Source organism: Lissotriton helveticus, chromosome 8, assembly GCF_964261635.1.
Source record: "Lissotriton helveticus chromosome 8, aLisHel1.1, whole genome shotgun sequence".
Lineage (NCBI taxonomy): Eukaryota > Metazoa > Chordata > Amphibia > Caudata > Salamandridae > Lissotriton > Lissotriton helveticus.
Window position 1 is genome coordinate 1669399077 of NC_136069.1, and position 14782 is coordinate 1669413858.

Consider the following 14782-nt stretch of genomic DNA (forward strand, 5'->3'; position numbering starts at 1 on the left):
CATCTCACCTCTCCCTCACCTTGCCTCTTCCAGAGTCGTGAGGACTACGGCGGCAGTCCCCCACACGCCGGACCCCGTGCAGCAAACTCCAACTCCCAGCTGCCCTAGGGGGTCCGGTGCAGCACACGTGACGTCAGCGACGTGCCCGGAGGCTCTTTAAGGCAGAGGAACGCCGGACGTGTTGGGAAGCAAACCGGGGGTGTTGCAGCAGAGCAGAGAGACCAGCCGTGAGGGGAACGGCATAATTTCCATCTCACCTCTCCCTCACCTTGCCCCTTCCAGAGTCGTGAGAACTACGGCGGCAGTCCCCCACACGCCGGACCCCATTCAGCAAACTCCAACTCCCAGCTGCCCTAGGGGGTCCGGCGCAGCACACGTGACGTCAGCGACGCGCCCGGAGGCGCTTTAAGGCAGAGGAACGCCTCCCGCAACGCGGGACGCGCGTGGGAGTAGCCTGGGCAAAGGGCGGGCCGTCTGTGGCCGTCCGTGGACGGTAGAGGACGGGACGGGCTACAACTCTTTCATCTTCGTCGCCCCCTCTGTCTGGCCATTGATAAGGAACCTGGGCGTGATACATCAATACCAAAGGTAAAGCGTGTGTTGCCATTGGCAATTACCTAGCTGTGTGGATTTATTGTTTGTTGAGAGTGGAAATGGGCAAGCGCAAATCCATGGAAGGAGGGGGGGGGCTATAGAGGCAGCTAAACGCCAAAAACTGAGCAAAAAGAAGAAATCTAAGGCACCACCTAATCATGCGGGGTTGAACTGCATAATGGATAATATTGACACTATCATTGAGGATTGCCAAGACATTTTATCTGCTGATGTGAGGCCCTCACAGACAGTTGAGGTGGCGAGGGTGGTAGGGGGTCCAAATCCTATTGTACAAGAGGTGGTTGGCCCATCAATTACAATTCCCGAAATGTTCCGATCCAGTGTCAAGCAAAGGGTGGCTGCTTTAAATCAATCTGAACAAGTCAGCCGTCCAATGGGTGAAAGGGTAAACTCGCTCCTAAGTGATGTGAGTGTGCCAAACCCCCAGACTGTATCCATCACTGCTAATGATCCAATCTTATGTACTAATAGGTTTACAGTTCTGGCAGAAATCCAGCATGAGCCAGAAGGAAAAACCCTTAGTTGTGGCATTAATAGCTCCCCTCCACAAGCTGTAATTGGTAGTTCTATCAGTGACCTGGTTAACTTAGTCTCTTTATTGAGAGACAAGATAGATGGCATGAAAAAATTACTTTAAATTTTAACCACTGCTTCAAATGCCAATTTGTGTGCCCTTTGTCAACAACACGGGCCTTCTCCCAAGTCCATTACTGCCTATCCAACTAAATCCCAAGGTACACATCAAGCAGTAGGGAAAAATGTTGTTACAAGCAGTAAGTCGCCCAGGGCTGCTCATGTTGAAGGGGGAGCAATCATTACAGGCACTGCCCCTATTGTGATCGCTAAAACTTCGGAATCCCTTGCGAGAGAATCTAAGGTGGCAAGTAACTCTAGTGTCAGCGCCGAGAGGACTCAGAGGGGACCCATTGGGGGGAGAGGTCCGTTAGGGCTACAACCACGGAAAGGGTCAGGTATGCCATCTGGGGCTCAGCTTCATGATACTCTAACACCCGCTAAAGGGCTAACAAGTCATAGTATGGAGCCACCTAGGCTCCAACCGCACACAAAGGGTACTTTTGCCACGAATATAATATATATGACTAATGTGCCCAAGTGTCAAATGCGAACGCATGGAATGAGGGAGGGGGCAGATTCCTTGACAAATAAGGCCATCCAATGGATTAAACATGTCGGAGGGTGCCGGTCAATAATCAGGGAAGACATAGTTAGAGCTAGGAGAATGAGCCACCCTGGGGCCACACATGATGTTATCAAACTAACAGTGGTGTCTGATAATCTAGCCGAGAACTTATTTAAGATAGAATTTAGATCAAGCCCCCCAACCTACTCAGTCATCCAGTTGAGGAAAATGCTCCCCCTCATTCCTTTTTCGTTAACAACAGATACGTCTTCAAGGGAGACTGGACAAGGGCCACATAGGTCCAGGCTTAACTCCATTGATTGACTATTTCATAGTGGGGCAGGAGAGCTGACAATTGTCCCAACAGGGGCCCTACGATATGTAGCAGGGTAGAGGGGGTTGAACACTTGGGTTTGGCAGGCTCTCCTTTGGCAGAGGCCGAAGTGGATAGTCCAAATGGTGGGAGGGAATTTGGTGTCTCCAATAAGGAGATAGTAGGAGGTTGTGATCCCCCAAGTGTATATGGCCCAGGGGACCAGCCCTTAGCTTCCGCAGTATTGTGGTGCGAATCTAGCGGGGTTGGTGGAAGAATAGTCTTGTGGAATGTAGCGGGATTGGGCTCTAGAATGCACTCACCGGAACGGGCGTCGTTTATAAATGGCTTTGACGTCTGTATTTTCCAAGAGATGTGGGCCTGTGAGCCTTTGTTTCTCTTGGGTTTCCTTAATTATTTTTATCACAGCCGTCTAGGGCCCTAAGGGCAGACCGAAAGGGGGTTTAACCACCTGGGCACGACAGACACTCTTCGATAGGATAGTAGACTTCCCTACGGGTAATAACGACATACAGCTTATTAGGCTAAGTATGGCTTCGGGGGAACCTTTGGACATTTACAACTTGTACATAAGAGGCCCAGATGGGGTTTAATCCCAGGTTTTGGCAGCACTTGACCATTTGATCGGCGCTCAGCCAAGCGAGAACAATACGTTCATTGCTGGGGACTTGAACAGGACCTTTGAGCCTCTCTGTGTAGACTGGCACTTGGGAGAAGACGCAGACACCGAGTGGGGGATTCCTAAGCTGGATTTAAAACCTGTAAGTAGATGGTCAGCAGGCATAATACAGATGAATGCTTTATGCAGTGAAAGGGGGCTTAGAGCTTTGAACGGAAGGACAGTGAGTGATGGACAAGGGGCTAACACCTTCGATAACGGTCGTTGGCAAAGCCGGATTGATTATGTCATCTGCAATTTGGCAATTTGGCATTTGATGAAAGACATGAAGGTGGTTAGTAGGCAGGAGAGCGACCACAACCCCTTATGTATTACTCATCTCCTGTGGGGAGGGGAGGGGGGGGACCTAGAGGGGCAAAATACTGTGGTAGAAGCGGTAGCGGAGATCGTTCCGATGAACGATATGAGGCGGGTTAAGTGTTCCCAAGTTGCGATGAACAATGAGGTGATAGAAAGCATTAGCAAAGATCTGGATTTTACTACCTCCGCCATGGAAGCAATACTGAAGATAGGATCAGGGAGCGGAACGGATATGGAAAAGATTACTAATTTGCACTGTGAATTCTTTAGCTCGATAAAAGGCCACTTCTACAAGGTAGTTCACCTGCAGCCAGGTAAGAAAAGTCGCCCACATCCAGTGGGCTGGTACAACGCAGCGTGTAGGACGGCTAGAAGTTCTCTGGGGACGGCCATCAAGAACAAAGATCCAGTCAAGGTCAGGGAAGCAAGACAGAAGTACAAGGCCAGTGTATCCACAGCCAAGAAGCAATGGGACGAGCAGCACTGGCAAGATCTTAAAGCTGCCAGTTCTGCAAAAGATTCCAGACTATTCTGGAACATCGTTAAGTGGGGGAAAGGGGGCCTCCCAGAACCACCCTCAAACCATGTCAAAACCATGTCTCCCAGAGTAGCTGGTTGGACTACTTTGGGCCCCAATACAGGTGCCGCCCGGAGGATAAGACCAGGGAGTCGGTGGCCACTTTTGTATTCTCAGCTCCACCCTTCATTAATGTAGATGTAGCAGTGGCATTGGACTCAGTCCCACAGGGGAAGGCGCCGGGGCCCGATGGGGTCCCTGCGGATGTCTTCCTCCATGAGAAATCACGCTGGGGCAAGTATATCCTGAAGCTGGCGAATGCAGTAGCGCTAGGAGCACCGGTACCAAAGTCTTGGTTGGGGGCTGTAATAATCCCTGTATATAAAAAAGGTGTCAAAACCCTACCAGGGAATTACAGGCCCATTAGCCTAATAGACACGATACAAAAGGTGGTAGGTAAAATGACCCTAGCTAAAATTATGACCTGGGTGGAAGAAAACAATGTTTTATCTCCTTACCAAGCCGGTTTTCGCAAACTGACCAGCACTACAGACCAGATCTTCCGGTTCACGCTACTTTATTGGCAGTTGGCGAAGGGCAGTCTCTATGCTGCCTTTATCGATCTACGTGCAGCTTTTGACCTAGTCCCTCGCTCCCTGCTATGGAAAGTCCTAGCCGAGATGGGTATGCCACTAGAAACTCTATCGCTAGTGATGAGACTGCATGAGTCAAATTACGCTAAAATACAGTGGGGGAGACATGGGCAAGTATCTGCTGAGTCCCCGGTAGAGCGGGGTGTACGTTAAGGCTGTGCCATGGCCCCAACGCTCTTTTCCCTCTACATTTATGGAGTAGTAGAGCATATGTTGTCTGGTTTTGTAGATGCCCCGACTTTGGGTGGTGTGAAAACCCCAATCCTACTATTTGCAGATGATACGCTTATATTATCTAAAACCCCCAGCGGCCTGCAGCGTGCCTTGAATATCTTTGAGAGGTTCTGTTCTGATTGTGGGCTTGAAGTAAACGTAGCAAAAACGAAGCTCATGAAATTTAATCCCCATCCCAGCTTTAAAGGGCACTTTTTTATGGATGGCCAAAAGGTAGAAATGGTTTCGGACTTTGTTTATTTGGGAATCCACATAGCTAAGGGCGCAAAGTGGGGAAAACACACAGAAATGGCGGCTCTCAAACTCCGCCAAAATGCTGGTGTTATAAGTGCTGAACATAAAAAATCTTTGACCAAACCTATCGTGCCAGCACTTCAAGTATATGAGGCCAAAGCCGTTAGCTCGGAGCTTTATGGCGCAGAGCTTTGGGGCTATGACAATCTGGCACCACTAACGCGCTCCGAAAACAAATTCCTTCGAAACCTCATCGGCCTCCCAAATAGTACACCCATGAAACCACTGCGTTGCGAGCTAGGCAGGAAAGCCATTTCAGATATGGCCAGAATACGACCCATTTTATATTGGCGGCGTATTTGGGTCACTCCTGAACTCGCTCATTACGCAAGGGGCTTCTTGGATGTAATCAACTGCGATAAATTCCACAGAATAGGTTGGTTAGGGGATCTGTGCAGAACATTGGGGACCATGGGCATGAAGGAGTTGTGGGAGAAACCGGAGCAGGTCCAGTTTCCTGCCAAAGATACAATAAAAACAAGGTATTGGGAAATGGTAGAACGCCGGAACTGGAATGATGCAGATCCCTCCACCTTGGAGGGACGCTTTTTGGAGGTAAAAGCTTCCCCATTCCTGGAGCCCTATTGGGACATCATAACCAAGCCTCAGGATAGGAAGCTTTACTTCCAACTTAGAGTGGAGTCTCTTCCAATTAGATTGCTAACTGGAAGATGGGCAGAAGGTAATTATCACGTCTGCCCAGCCTGTAATAGCTGCACCGAGACCGTTGCCCACTTACTTTTTGTGTGTGGGGCCTACTCAACCCCTCGACGTGTCTGGTTGAGGGCTATATGCAAACAGCTCGGTACGAGAGAGAGTGATGTGGCTTTAAGAATTATTTGCACCAGTTCCTTGCCAACTATTTCTGTGGCAGTTGCTCAATTCCTGGGTTAGGCATGGGCTATCAGAAGGAAATCTCTTGTACAATAGCAGGCTTGACGAGATTAATCCAGGCCTTCTTTGTTCTTCGAACCAGCTAAAGAGAATGTTTTGATCCTGTCTTTTTGGGCTGGTTTTGGCTTTATAACCATATGACTTTTGAGGTTTCATTGATGATTTTTAATATTATTGAAGTCACGATGCTTTATTCTTTTAAATTCTTTGAGGTTGTAAATATGTTTTAAACTTGTTAATGTGGATTTAATGGTTTTAGATGTATCATGCTTTTATGAGTTTTTTACCTTCAATAAAGCAAATTTGACTGACTGACTGATTTGAGTATACATATTGAGCGGTGAAGTATGTTTGATGGTTGATTGAGACAATATGTGTGATAAAGGTCCTTTACTGTGGAAATTTGCTTTCCCAAGGGGAGATTCTACTTTACTGCCTGTGCAATGAACACAGTAATTTCCCTTATGGTGTTCTCCCTTTTTTCATGTGGCCAGTTTCCTTCAGTGAGAGATTACATTACATACAACTTTCTAGAATCCTAACTCAATATCTAAAAGGCAACATACCTTCTATTAGTTTGCTACATGTTTAGCCCTGCCATTCCCACCTATGTTCTTCAGAAATTACTAATGTGAGAAAAATGGTTACAATCAATAAAGTGCACTGCCAAGCACTTCAGTGCTGACAGGGTTTATTTAAGAAGGCTACTCATCATTCCGATTCTGCAATAGCTACTTTCTTTTTCTTAAAATAGGATTTTGAGTCGGAATCTTTCTCTTCATTCTTCACATTAACCTCAACATCATGTGCTGGTTCTCTTTACCTTTTTGGCCTCACATATTCGTCCTTTATGCGAGTTATAGTCCGTCTGATCATTTTTGTCCTGTTATTCTCCCCAGAGGCCTACAAAGAAAAGGAATACTGGCTATCCGGATACTGCTTCCAATCCAGTTTTTAAATTTTATAATGGTCCCTCAAGTACTGGACAGCTACTGTTATGAAAATCCAACCCTGCTTTTTAGGTCTTGCATAGCGTTGCAGCAGCGCAACGCGCTGCTCGCTTTGCGAGGCATGCAGTATACACTATTGTGGGGGAAGCTCCGCCCACTTTCCGGCCATATTTTTAATTGGGTTGACTCATAAATGCTGCCTTTTGATTTGTTTTCAACTTCTTAGTCCATCCTCCTGACGGCCATGTTGTCATTTATATCTTTCCCTGGCTATTGGCCCCTTTACTCCAAAACTATTTTTGCCCTATGTTCCCCCCCACCCCCTCCCGCAGTCTGTGACTTTTCGCCCCCTCCCTTCAACCTCCCACACTCACTTTCGTGCCTTCCTGGAACCCCAACCTCCCGTTTCCAATGCAATAGGACTCACGTAAATACGAGTCCTATTGCATTAACAAATGCTTCTTTGTTGTGGGATTGGCTGGCTGATTGCACTCTTTTTTCAATGCCGCGCTGCTGACAGCTTTTTTACCTGATTCTATAACACATGCGCAATACACGCGGGAAGGAGCGGCGACGCCCACGCAATCCTATCCCTGCATTTCCATTCCCAGGCAGCGCGTGTCTTCGGCATTGCTATGTTGTACCTTGCGCTTTATAGTGCCCCTGGGGCACAAGCAGAGACCGACTAGAGTGCTCATGTACAAGCACGTAGTCTACGGTCCCCCTGGGGCACAAGCAGGCATCCACTCCGGCGTGCTTTTCTTGTTAAAACTGGAACGTGAAAAAAGTGAGCTTGGCAGACATGGACACCAGTAAGGTTCACTAGAATGGGTTAAGCACTCCAGTTTACCGATATCTGTCTTGTGAACTTCTCTCCCCTCCGCTGTGTGTAGCTCTGTTGCCTTTGTGCTTCTCCCTGTCCCCATCCCTGTTGCTCTCTGCCTCGTGTACTCCCCCTGTTGCATTCTCCTACCTGCTGCACATTTCTTTCTCTATTTCCTGTTTGCTCTCCTCTCTGTGCTCCACTTTGTGCTTTCTTGCTCTGTTGTCTGCTTCCCCCACCTGCGACCCAGGGTTTTCTCCTGCACCTGACTCTGTGTTCCTTCCCCCTCATCAGTTTAAAAAATCCTTTGCATTTATTCCAGTTTATACATACTAGCATAGCATTACAAAAGTGTCTGTGCAGACTAAAAGGATGGTATTGCCAATTATTTCTTTGTTCACAGTGCAATTGCTGCTTTGTTTATTCAAAGAAACATTCGGCAGTTGTGTTTTTGAAGATCCGCTTTCTTGTTCTGCTAGGCGGGTTCTGTCTCTACTGGAATCCGCCCCATAACAGCTTCCATAACTGTCTTCCGCCTAAAAGCACCCGGCCTGTACATTTGTCGAGACGCGTCAACTCCTGCTGCCCGCCTCTGTCTGGTGGCTCAGTGGACTAATGCGTCTACTGCAGGGGCCTTTGTTCGACCTCTGGTCACAGGTTCAAATCCCAGCGGGTCCACTCAGCCTTTCATCCATTTGGGGTCGATAAAATGAGTACCATTGAGTTGGGTATCAACAAAGATCTGTTATTTCAGCGCCAAGATGCCCGTAGTGGTGAACGTGCGCTTTACAAATACTCATGTTATGTTATGTTATGCAGCTGTTCCCCGTTATTTCTGTTCCGGCGCTGCCTCAAAGCTGATACAGGTCTGGTGAGTGTGACCTGCGGCTGTCACCTGTCAGAGGTGCTGCCCACGCAAACATTAGGGTACAGGGGTGTGACAATAGCTGTCTGTTGGCCCATGTTATAAAATAGGGTGACTGTTTATACGGTTTGCATATTACGGTTGGACTACAAGTCCCAGTATACCTCTGTTAAGTTTAAGTGAGCCAAGAATGCATCTCTAGACTTCTAGAATGCCTTAGGTTGTTAAATAATAACTTTGGTTGTTTGTTAACTGTGTCAATGCTTTTTACAGCGCTGTGTTGCCTAGTAGAGTCTAAATTGTTACGCTTGTAAAGATTTATGGTTAGTAATTGTGTTGGTTCTGTGAGCAGAGGCACTGGGTGGTGCAAGCTGCAGTGGACTCCTGACTTGAGTCTTGGCACTTATAATTTTTTTACAAATTAACTACTGGCCCACTGACACAAACACCATGTATTGGGGCAGGTGAAGAAGGGAGGGAGCACTCAGGATAGGGTGAACATCTGTGATTGTGGGGGTCATGTGAAGATTCCATTATTGCTTCCTGCTCTAGACATATTCTATGTTTGTTACTCTCGCGACTTTGCTGTCCCCTTATTAACTTTGCAATGAGAATTTAAAAAAAGTTTTTAAATAATGAAAAGCGACTTTGTTGTACTTGTACAATAATTTGCACTGCTTTGGTTGAGCCGTGCTTTCTTCTCCATGACAGGGCAGTGCTGGCTTGTACTGCTGATGACTGTACTGTTCTGGGTTCAGTATACAGCTTCGCATGCTGTTCTGTGTACTACGATTTTCTCGGCCCGTGTCCATTATATGTGTTTCACTAAAACTCACAAAGCATAGTTATGAAATTATTTTAGATCTGACACAGGTAGGCTATACAGATTACAGTACTAGAATACAAAAAAAGACCTAGACTGGTTGGCTACCCACCCATGGAGTGCCTAAGTCTTAGATCTATGCTGCCATGTCACTCGGGCCGACTGTGCTATGCAACAAAGGTTTGCTTTGCTAGTGCTGTGCGGTATCTGCCTTTGTGTGAGGATTCCTACACTGCTGCTATTTGTGCAGTACTTCACATGTATATTTTTGCAGAAAGCATGTGTAAGGAAGCATGCTCAGCTGCTGGTGTACCCGTTGCCCTCAACCATTTCTCTGCATGAAATAAGCTTACACTTTGCCTTTCAGTGTTTAGGAGAGCAGCCTGGTGTTCGCTTTTTGTGTGTAAGGCAAGCTGTGCCAGTAAGCCTGTATGTATCACCTCTACACGTGTCACATGCCTGGTATGCTGATGTCTGTGTTGGATCGGTAGTTCCATATTGAATGAGGCCTGCACTGCTGCTACCTCTGCTGTAGCTCTTCACTGTGTGCACTCTTCATCAGTGTGTGTTAAGTAAGGCATGCACACTGCTTGAATCTGTGATGTACCACTTCTGTGCGTGAAAAAGCTGCCACTGTTTATGCCCGTGCTGTAAGTGAATGGCATTTTTAAATCTATGGGTGTTTGTTTGCAGGGGCATTGTGTAAAAAGTGTGTGTGTACTTGAGCATTGTGGGAGCTGGTAAATGTGAGGTGACCGAGCCTGATATATCCACAACGTATATACATACCTGCCCAGCCATTGTTTTTTCCCGATTCTACTAACAAATGTTCTACATGCATGCTTAAAGGTCTAGTATTCAGTGTTTTAATTTGAACGTGGCTTAAGGTCAAATATTTGAATACATGTGTTTAAAGTGTTGAATGGAAAAGACTGTAAACAACTCAAAAGGAAGAGTAAACACCCAGGCCTAGAGCTAATGACAACTTGTTGCATTTGATGAGGGTGTAAGCAAGCACGTATCACTAGCTTTAAACTAGAGTTTTGTGTTTGTTTCATGCAACATTCATAAAAAACGTTTCTTTTATATCAAAAATGGACCTGACATGAGAAATAGGAGGGTGTCTAGATCATTTACAGTAATATTATTGACCTGCGCCTGTTACAATATTGAAAACACAAAACTATCCCTGAATCCATGTCACATGATTCCACTCCGCACAATTATACACCACACCATGCCACATAATTCTACACAAAGGCACACAATTCAGCCCCACACAATTCACAGCACAGCATAATTACACTCCATATAATACCACTCAACACCACATAATTCACCTCCAAATAATTGCACTCTAATCCATACCACATAAATACAAACCACATAAAGCCAGTCTATACAACGTAGCAACACGCCACATAAATGCACTCTACACCTACAAGCACAGTTTATTTCCCGTACCTTTTCAAGGATACAGTCCCTCATACCCACACTATCCTCCTCTTCTTGGGGTGTCTTCTACGTACACAGGTGCTCCCTCTATATAAGTCTGTAGCCTGCACTCCCCTACTCTCTCTCTTTCTTACACACTTTCTGCTCCTCTGTCAGGAGTTCATTCATATCTTCCTGTGATGGGGCCATGTGAAGAAACAAAATTTTGTATATCCCTCGTGAAGTAACTTTCTCATAACAATAACCTGAACTAATCGTGTGGTTTTGAAAAGTAATCAACGTAGAATAGAATGTACACACAAATAAATGCGGGAAACTAATTTGCTTGTGTTGCACATTATAATCAACTAACTTAATTGATATTGTTACGTTCTATATTAATTCAGCGGCTATAAACTAACCAAAAGCGGCATGAAAATGCTTTTTGTCTGTCGATTTGTGGCATAAAGATGGAGACTGGTGAGTAAATCATGCATATATGTTGCTTTATCTTCTAGGTAATAACTAACAGGGAAACCTTAGTATGGGGGGAGGTAAACAGAAAGGCTATAATTCAACAATTAACGTTTAATTGTGTTTGTTTCTATAATAGTTCCTTTTCTGGCCTGTGAGGCCCAGAACAAAATGGACGTTTATATGACTCCGAGATTGAAGCGCTGTACGCATGCTCAGAGTGAGACTGCGGCCAAGCCTCAGCTGCCTCTGCCCGAGCAGGATGGGTCAAGGACAGTGTGCCCTGAAAGTCCAGATGACTGCCAACAAACTGGACGTCCATATTGTAGACCGTGAGAAGAAGTATGAATATAACGAGTTAAGGACACGAGTGAAGCGAGCGGACATAGAGGAGGACAAAAGGACCATTTTTATTAAGCTGACAAAGCGGAAATTAGACAATACGATGATGAGGTTATGCTCATCCACCCATTCGATTGACCAATCAGAACTGTTAAAGACACTGATAGTTACTTTTGTAGATAGATTAAGTTAGAGAAAAGGGTATAAAAGAGTGCATTCGGACTTAAGAAAAAACTCTCTTCTTCGATTTCCATCTGTGTATCCTGACATGCTGCCGGAATGCTGAATTTTCCTGAGGCTTAAGAACTTTGACATTTTCTGAAACTTTAACGTTCCTGAATGAGTACGGAGTCTTTAGATGAGGTTAATAGCTAGAGAGAATAGGGAGATGGACTTTGGGAACTATTCTGTCCTTTGCTAATATTCGTGTCCTATAATAATGTGTTTTCTTTCTGAATTTTTAATTAAAATAAATATATAAATGTATGAGTTAAAATTCTTTCATTCCCTAAAATCTATTTTGTATTAAACAAATAAAAGTGAATAAAATATAGGTCATGCTAGAAGATTTTCTTTAAATGGAAATTAGATAAATGGAGAATTAAGCTGGTCTTGTATTTTCCTTAGCCTAATTTTTTACTAGCAGATCCATTGACAAATAATGGTGGCGTGTCTGAATAATTGTCTCATTGATAAAACCATGATAAAATCAATTTAAACTGCAGATGTACATATTATAAATATTTAGTTTTAATTTAGACACTCCGCTATGATCCAGCAGCTCTCCTTTGAGTCTCACCAATCCATGAAGTAGAGAGAAAGTGTGTACGAGTGACTCAGTGTTATGTGCCCCACTGATGAGTAAATGTATGATTTAGTACTTCAGAGGTTGTAGAAGATATTTCCGGAGTAGCGCTGCATCAGTAATTAGCTTGGTAGCAGAGCATAGGTTGCTATAGAATTAGCTAGGATTATGTATAAAGTGATATATAAGGGTTTTGATGTACAGAATTATGACTAACATCTGTTCAGTTTGTATTATGTTATATGTAGTCCTGAATAGGCTTCCGAAAGTGTGGGAAGCTGGTCACTCTGTCTGCAGGCAGAGGAAGTGTGGCAAGTGAAGTCGCACATCGCATAGTCTGTTTCAAAAGTAATGGTATTGTCGTATATCACAATGGTATCGTCGTATATCACAAGTTTAGGGACTTTACGTGTGAAAGGATAAATGCATAGTGAGGACAGTCTATAAAATCTTGGCCTTAAGTACAGGGATGATAGAGTAATAGAACTTAACCCGAGCTTGAGAGAAGGGTACGGTAGAGGGATGTGCTACTTTATCGGCGAGTCTAAAATTCTGTGGTAGAGAAGAAGTGAGCGCTGTCTACTGGAAATACAGAATACTTGTGCGATTGCGAAAACTATCACTTTGGTTTTAGCGAAACAGATGAATGGAGTTGTTTTATGTGGTGCAGAAATACATAAAAGTGGGGGGGTCTGGGTGGGTTGGTTTATTGACCATAATACCTCACAACCCTAGGCATAGTAACAAATACAAATGGGAGGCACATAGTCAAGAGAAGTGCGTGCTGCTATGAAATCAAGTTACGTGGAAATAGGAAAAGAAATTACACTAGGCTGAAAATATTCCCATCAGCCCACCATTGTGGCGGAAATTCATCATGTGGGATACGAATGGTATGATCCAAATCTCGCCCAACCCATCTATTGATGGTGCGGAGACAGGAAGACCGAGGTAACCTTCTAGCCACAGTGTATTTCAGAGTGGTGCTGATAGGTGTGCAGTGCTCAGTGAAAGGATAAGTGAGAATATTAAAAATAACTACCAGAACAGAAAATGTGTTTAATTAGCACTGTTCTAGTGTTAAGATTAAAAGGTGCGCTTAGTAGTCTGAAAATATAACTATAATATAGCGCAGTGCAGTGTGGTCAACATGTTTCAGCTGTCAGGAATAAAGTATCCAGCTTTCGTCAGGACCGTGATGAGAAAAAGCAACTGCAAAGTAAGGGATATCAATTCAAACAACAAGAGTACTCCTACCAGGAACTTTGAGCCCCAATGTTAACTGGTGGAAACGTAGATGAATCGTCCTTTTCCTAAAAGAAAGGAAGATAGTGCAGACAAAATGTGTAGTATCAAAAACTAATATCCTTAATAATCCACAGGTAACAATAAAGACAAAACAGTCAACACACAAATAGTAAGGGGCAAATAGTCTCCTCACTTTGTCAAGAGGACATTGTACTCCTGAATGAGGACAAAAATGTCAAAAGCTAACAATCAAAGGATTTTTTATGTACTCACCCAGCATTGTGTGGGAAGTAACCTCACCTCACCCGGCACCCGCTCGGGATGGAATGAGGCCCCGCTCTGTTAGGATGTAAAAATAGCTATAATTTGTGGATTACCATGAGAAAAATCTTCATAGTAAAATCTAGCTATTTTAAAATTTATTTCCAAAGTTAAACTTGTCTCAGTGGTCTCCAGAAAATAAGCACTCCCTTACCAAAATCATGGTCTAAACGATGCTGGTCAAGAATGAATCAATACAGGAGTGTTGTTATCTTAGCTCAAAACTAGAGCCTAATGAAAATGTAGGTATTCAAAGCTCAGATAACGTGTAGAGCATAGATACTAAAATATAGATGTTACAAGCGAGCAAAGACCTACCTGTCCGTCGGTACCTCTGGCCGGCTTCCGAGTGGGAGTGGAGGTAGCGGACTGGTAGGAAGCGCGCCCTTTATACACACGTTGATTGGCTAAATTGAAATTATCGTGTGTTTTAACGAGCAATTGACTCGTAAACAATCTCGGCGTTGTATTCAGAGAGCGCATGCTCGGAACAAGATCCATTCCGACACATGCGCGGACGAAACCGGTAAACTAGTTTCCCGCGCATGCGCAGTTGTGAATGCGGGCAGAATACCGCCCTCGCGCATGCGTAGTGTGTACAAGTGGCGCGATCTCGATGTTTAATAAGGAATGTTGAAACAATTATTATTGGAGGAGACCCGCATAAAGGTCCACAGTGGTGGGAACTAAATACGATGCGTTTGAACCAAATCTGAAGCGCATCTGACCATGTCTCCTACAATGTGTGAATATTGTTCTGTCTTGAATAACCATTAACCCTTAAACCGCAGTTACCAGCGATGTAATTGGGGAGTGCACTAATCACAAGGAAAAAATTTGATTATCTCTATACTGAATTGACCCACAATGGAATTTCAAGGTCTAGTTAGTTGTTCATATTCATATAGAGGCATGATGGAATAACTCTTATACTTCTAGGTAATGACAGATATGTGGACAGAAAATCTGGAAAGGTATTATATTGATGTCCATGTAATTTCATCGTTGAGACCCCTACTGTCACTTTTAAGCGAAA

General features: G+C 44.5%; 1 protein-coding gene across 7 annotated transcripts in view; it reads left to right on the top strand.

The window, feature by feature from the left end:
• LOC144773616 (transient receptor potential cation channel subfamily M member 2-like) overlaps positions 1-14782 on the top strand; it is a 4189411-nt gene that overhangs the window by 119584 nt on the left and 4055045 nt on the right. The gene's annotated exons all lie outside the window — the stretch shown is intronic.